At 44.2% G+C, this 5842-nt stretch overlaps 1 non-coding gene across 1 annotated transcript; it reads left to right on the top strand.

The window, feature by feature from the left end:
- Positions 1 to 5375: 5375 nt before the first annotated feature.
- LOC138693875 (5S ribosomal RNA) lies at positions 5376 to 5494 on the top strand. The gene has a single exon (XR_011330561.1). It is a non-coding gene; the product is annotated as a 5S ribosomal RNA (ribosomal RNA).
- Positions 5495 to 5842: the final 348 nt, after the last annotated feature.

Below are 5842 nucleotides of genomic sequence, written 5' to 3'. Positions count from 1 at the left end.
CGTGTTGGATAGAAACTGTCGGAAGACTTCCAGTTTGCCTGGTGTGTCAATAATCGTTTGTTGTCTGTTGCGTAATGGGTGGGAAGTATATTGGTACTTGCCCCTAATACGCTTTATGGTTTCCCAAAATCGCTTGGGAGCGTTTAGTCTGTCTTTGTCGACTTTCTGAATGAATTTGTCCCATCGTCGCGTCTCGTATCTCTGTATAGCGTCTTTGACATCTTCTTGTAGTGAGCGGTAGAGGCGTCTGTCTTCATCTTCATGGGTGCGCATGTAGAGTCTGTGTGCTGCTCTTTTTGTCTTTATGATTTTTAAGATGTCTGGAGGTAGTGCACGGCGACGGTCAGTGGTATATCGTTTTTGTGGTATTGAGTCTTGAATAGCTTCATTAAGCACCTGTACAAACAAAGTCTCTGCGGTGTCTAAGTCTTCGTGTTTCGTGATTGGAAAATGAGGGAGTGATTTAGATATGTAATCTTTGAATTTCTGCCAATCAGCGTTACGATAATCTCGCATGTATATAGCTTCGTTTACGGGTTGAGAGCGGTAAAAGGGGCAGGCAAGTTTAATTAGTATGGGTGCGTGATCTGAATTTAGAGGGGGAAGGACTAGAGTATTGATGAGTCGGTTATGTAATCTGGGAGAGATGAATATTTTATCAGGAGTTGTAAATTGTTGAGTAGGAGTTGGTAGGCGTGTAGGGGCAGGGAGTGGAACTTGTACTAGGTTGAGACTGGGTAAGAGCGTCACTAGGTGGTTGCCTTTGGTGTTCCGATTGTTATCATGGAGGAAGGGGTGGTGGGCGTTGATATCTGTGGTGATTATGACATTTGGAAGGGTGTGAAGGTAACGCAGGAGTGTGGATGGGAGTGGATTGGCTGGCGGAGAGTAGAAAGAAGCCACATGCATGCGAGAATTACCTATGTGGATTTGAATTATTACACATTCTTGGTCGTCGAGGTGGAGGGGTAGGGGAATTTGAGTTGTTGTCAAGTTTTTGTTAGTCATAATCATAACTCCTCCTCCTATCGTAGGTCTGTCGCGTCGATATATAGTGAAGTCTCTCATAGTAAAGCGGTCTTTGTCTCGAAGGTGGGTTTCATTTAAACATATAATTTCAGGTTTTTGCTCTTGGATGAGGTGAGTGAGTTCCGTTCTGTTGTTATACAGGTGTCTAATATTGCAATGAATTATCGTGATGTCATGTCGAAGTAGGATGGACGCCATTATAGTGGTATTAGGTTGTTGGTGAGAGGCTGTTTGTGGTGTCTAGGTGCCGTGAATTTCCTGAGGGGCAGGGTAGGGATTGGTAATCCGCCAGGGCTCGTTCTATTGCGCCACCTATCATAGTTTGGACTTTCTGGACTATGGGCGTGATTATTACATCTATATTGTTTCCATAAGGTGCAACGCTGACTTTCCTATTTATGGTCTTTTTGGCTGTGGCATTTATAGTGGCTGTGGTATTTTCGAGTCGTGAGGGTGGGGTTGTGTTTATTGTTGTGGCTGTGATAAATTGTGTTAAATTATTAATGGCTTGATTGATTTTTTCATCAATGTATTTTTCAATGCGGGTTATGTGGATGGCGATACGTTCATCTATAAAGTTGGCGATTTGTTGGGGGGTGGGGAGATCATTTCTGTCGGTTTTTTGTGGTGTTGCCAAGATCTGCGCAAATGTGTGGGGTTTGGGGCTGTTGGTGGTTTCGTTTGGTATGTTGGATATGTCGCTGTCGACGGAGTTGAGGGATGGGAAATTTATTGTGTTAAGAGACGGGGGCTGGTTTGGGGGTGTCATTTGGCTGGGTTTAAGTGGCGAATCAATATTTTGTTTCCTAATGAATGGTCTGTAGGTAGGTTCATCGGGGAGTTGGATTTCGCGTGGATATAGTGGACAGTGCATCTGTCCTGTATAATGTCCGTCTCTATTACAGGTGGCGCAATGATGTGGTCGATCTTTATGTGCACAGGAAGTGCCAATGTTCCCACAGTGAAAACAAACTGCGGGGTTTGTGCAGTTTTTCTTCTCATGCAGATACTGATGACAGTTCCTGCATGGAATATGGCGTTTTCCTAGTTTGGGCGGTTCACAATGATATGTTCTGCCCCACAGTCGGAGGCCATCGCTGAGAAGTGTCGATATGGTGTTCGGGTTTTTTGTGAAAATGCGAACAAGGGGCGTTGGTCCGTAGCTATTTCTTATTCTTGTGATCCTAGTGTGTTCTAAGTTGATGTTTGTCATAGCAGCTGATACTGTTTCTGTATCTATTTCCGGGGAGATTCCAGTAGCAACTAGATTGGTTTCTTTGGTGTAAAATTGAGCACTCTCCGTATTTCTGTTCTGTCTGTTAATTTTAATTGCATATTCTGCGTTGGGTCCGAAAGTGTTGGGTGGGTAGGAGGAGATGAATTTATCTAAGTGCTCTTGGTTTTCGAAAATAAGAGTTGTTGAACTGAATTTTTGCGACCATGTTTGTCGAGGTGGTGTGATTTGAATTTTTAGGCAATTTTGATATATGATGGTGGGGTTGTTTTTGTGTAGATCTTGGTTATTGATACGCATAGCTACGCGTGAGTCAATTTGAGTTGCGGCAGGCGGTGGTTGCGTTTGTGATATTCGAATGTCTTTGCCAGGTGTGGTATTATTATTTGCATTTGATGTGGAAGGTTGTGGCGTGATTTGATTGGGGGCAAAATTAGGATTCGTTTGGATTGGTGACACGGGGGATTGTAGGTCTTGGTGTACTGTGGTGCTTTGAGAGGGAAGTGGCAGAGACGATATCAGATTTTCTAGTCTGTATCGTAGTTCTCTGTTATTTGTTTTGAGTGGAGTTTTTGCGGTAGGGGCAGATATTTCTTTGGTAGCTGCATTTGGTTTGTATTGTCTTTGAGCGGGTTGTGAGAGCCAAGGAGCTTGCAATTTCGCTTGCTCCGGAATCATGTACTGAGTTTTATCACTAGGCCCAAGAATTGAGGGTGGAATGTACTGTGTAAATTTTGAGAGGTGAGCTCGGGTATGGAAATTTATAATAAGCAGGTGTTCATGGTGTTTGTACCAGCGAACATGGACACGAATTTGGTTTAGAACTTTTTTGAGTTCTGAGGCACTATAATTATATATTATAAGGGTTGTGTTCGCCTCTGATTCTGTGAAAGCGTCAGGTGGTGACTGCTGGTGTATTAGACCGGGAAAAGGATTGTCAGAGGATGGAGTATTTACTGACAAATCCTCAGCGGAGTGAGAGCGGTTTTTTGAGGTGTTGTGACTGCCCTTACCTTTGTATGCTGGTTGTGTTGCTCTGCTTTCAGGGTTGTTGTTATTCATGGTGGCTCCTCCTTTTGATTTGTGTTGGAGTTATGATGCACTATTTGTTTGAAGATGTAATACGTAGCACTAAACACTGTAATTGACACTGCGGCATTTGAGGTATATATTGGAGAAAGAGATAGGAAAGGTTAAACTAAGTCCAGAAATGAAGAGACAAAGGAGAATATTTGGAGTGTAAAGTTTCGTTGACACTATTTAGTTGGTTCACTCACTGCACGTTAGATTGTTTTGTACTATGAGCACACAGAGCACTGTGTAGTTTTCACTAGCAGAGTGAGTGAAACATGTCTGCAAGCATAGTAAATGTTTTGCACTCGAATACACTTGACGTGATATAAGATTTAATACACGCCCAAATTGTCAGTCACTCGGTATGCTACACTGTGTTGGCTTCTCTCTAACTGGAACAATATTTGTAGAAAAGGTGCGCTACAACTAGATGGAAATTTCCGCAGTAACGTCCCATCGTTAAGCGGAGAGAACTGTATATCTGGATCGATTAACTAGTGGTCCGTACACTAGCACCACACTGGAGATGTTGACAATTGGAGAGTTCACTCGAGGCAATGGCACAAAAACACACAGTCTTGAGGGTTTAGTCACTTGCGTACGGCTTCTCTCGCACTATTACGCCTCGCCCACGGTAACCTTCACTTTTACGCCAACGTCAATAATCGACAGCGGACCAATCGTAAAGTCACAAACGTTTGCGCTGTTTCTATTGGCTCGCACTGGGAAGGCAGTACGGCATTGTCCCTGCGACTTAAATATTTTTCTCCCTCCGGGCTCATCATCAGACGAGCACCATGCCCCCCAAAGCTTCCGGAAAGGCTGCCAAGAAGGCCGGCAAGGCCCAGAAGAATATTTCGAAGGGCGATAAGAAGAAGAAGCGCAAGAGGAAGGAGAGCTACGCCATTTACATCTACAAGGTTCTGAAACAAGTTCACCCAGACACGGGAATCAGTTCAAAGGCTATGAGCATCATGAACAGCTTCGTTAACGACATCTTCGAGCGCATCGCCGCGGAAGCTTCGCGGCTCGCGCATTACAACAAGCGGTCGACCATCACCAGTCGGGAGATCCAGACAGCCGTCCGTCTCCTGCTACCCGGTGAGCTGGCCAAGCACGCCGTCAGTGAAGGGACCAAGGCCGTCACAAAATACACTAGTTCCAAGTAAGCGGGAGTGCATGCTAGGGAATCAGCAACCGGCCCTTTTAAGGGCCACAAGTTATTCATAACAGAGTAGATGAATGAAGAACAACAGCGGTTCCCACCGAGTGAAAATTTAAATAATCACCCCGATAACACTTCTAGGATAGATAATACATTATAGGCAGTCCATGGGAGACTTGGATCCACGAGGCAAATTCGTTTCCTTAATAGTTTCGTACGACTTATATGAGAGCGCGGTGTCATTCCTACTCACTTGGCAGCATTAATTGTTGAGGGAAAACAACTTAGAAGGTAACTTGTCGACCGCGGGCATAATCCTTCCGCAGGCCACTACTGAGAATCTGTGGACATACGGGTAATCTATCTTTATTGAAACTCGGGTTCATAACATACGACTGATACTTTATATATCTGTCACGTAATCCATCAAGAGACAAATGTCCCCCCCCCCTAGTCAGTAGCGAGCTTCAGTCCATTCGTAGTAGCCGCCGGTGCAAGAAGTGAATTGAAGTTTGTGTGAAGTTCCGTAGTATGGCATGAAAATGATGTCGAAAATCCGACTACAGTTCCACAACCATGTGGTTGAAAGGAGGCTCCGCTGTTGAACAACAATCCACCTGTGGCTTAACTTAGAATGCCGACTAGCTGTTTTATTAATCCCGTGTCAATCCAGCAGTGTGTGACGTTGAAACGTAACCAAACTGCCGTTGATAGATAGATTTATCATCTATCCCAATGACATCCAACGAGCTTGGTAATTTAGGTACAGAGTCTAAGCAGGCAGTTTACGTGTGTGTGTGAGCGAGTGCAGGTTTTATCGAGTGCACCCCAATCCCATCGTCCTCAAGTGCCTACAGATTACGCAGTTTCATCGGCAACGGCCATACCATGTTGAAAATACCGGTTCTCGTCCGATCACCGAAGTCAAGCAACATTGGGCGTGGTCAGTACTTGGATGGGTGACCGCTTGGGAACACCACGTGCCGTTGGCGATTTTTTTTTTTACGTCACTATTTCCAGCGTGTTCTAATAAGACTTATGGGATATTATGTTCCCTTCCCTATTCCAGCTATAGCTTGGATGATGACGCCGCTGCATAATTGTAGAGTAATTGATAATTCTTAAGTACTTGCAGCTCCGTATTGAAACTTATGACTGGTAGCATATTCATATGAGACGGTTCACTTCTCTGCGTTTTCTCGAAGAAGGGAATATGTATTCAGGGGATTGTGAACGTACCTCGCGCTCTCCCTAGAAGTTAGAGACATTTTAGGTAAAGAATGTAATATACTGTACATATATGGCTAATTAAAATCCCATTAGTTACTACATTTCAGTGG

This window comes from Periplaneta americana, unplaced genomic scaffold (assembly GCF_040183065.1).
Source record: "Periplaneta americana isolate PAMFEO1 unplaced genomic scaffold, P.americana_PAMFEO1_priV1 scaffold_24, whole genome shotgun sequence".
NCBI lineage: Eukaryota > Metazoa > Arthropoda > Insecta > Blattodea > Blattidae > Periplaneta > Periplaneta americana.
Note: the sequence above shows the minus strand (reverse complement) of the source record. Positions and strands in the feature narration are given on the sequence as shown.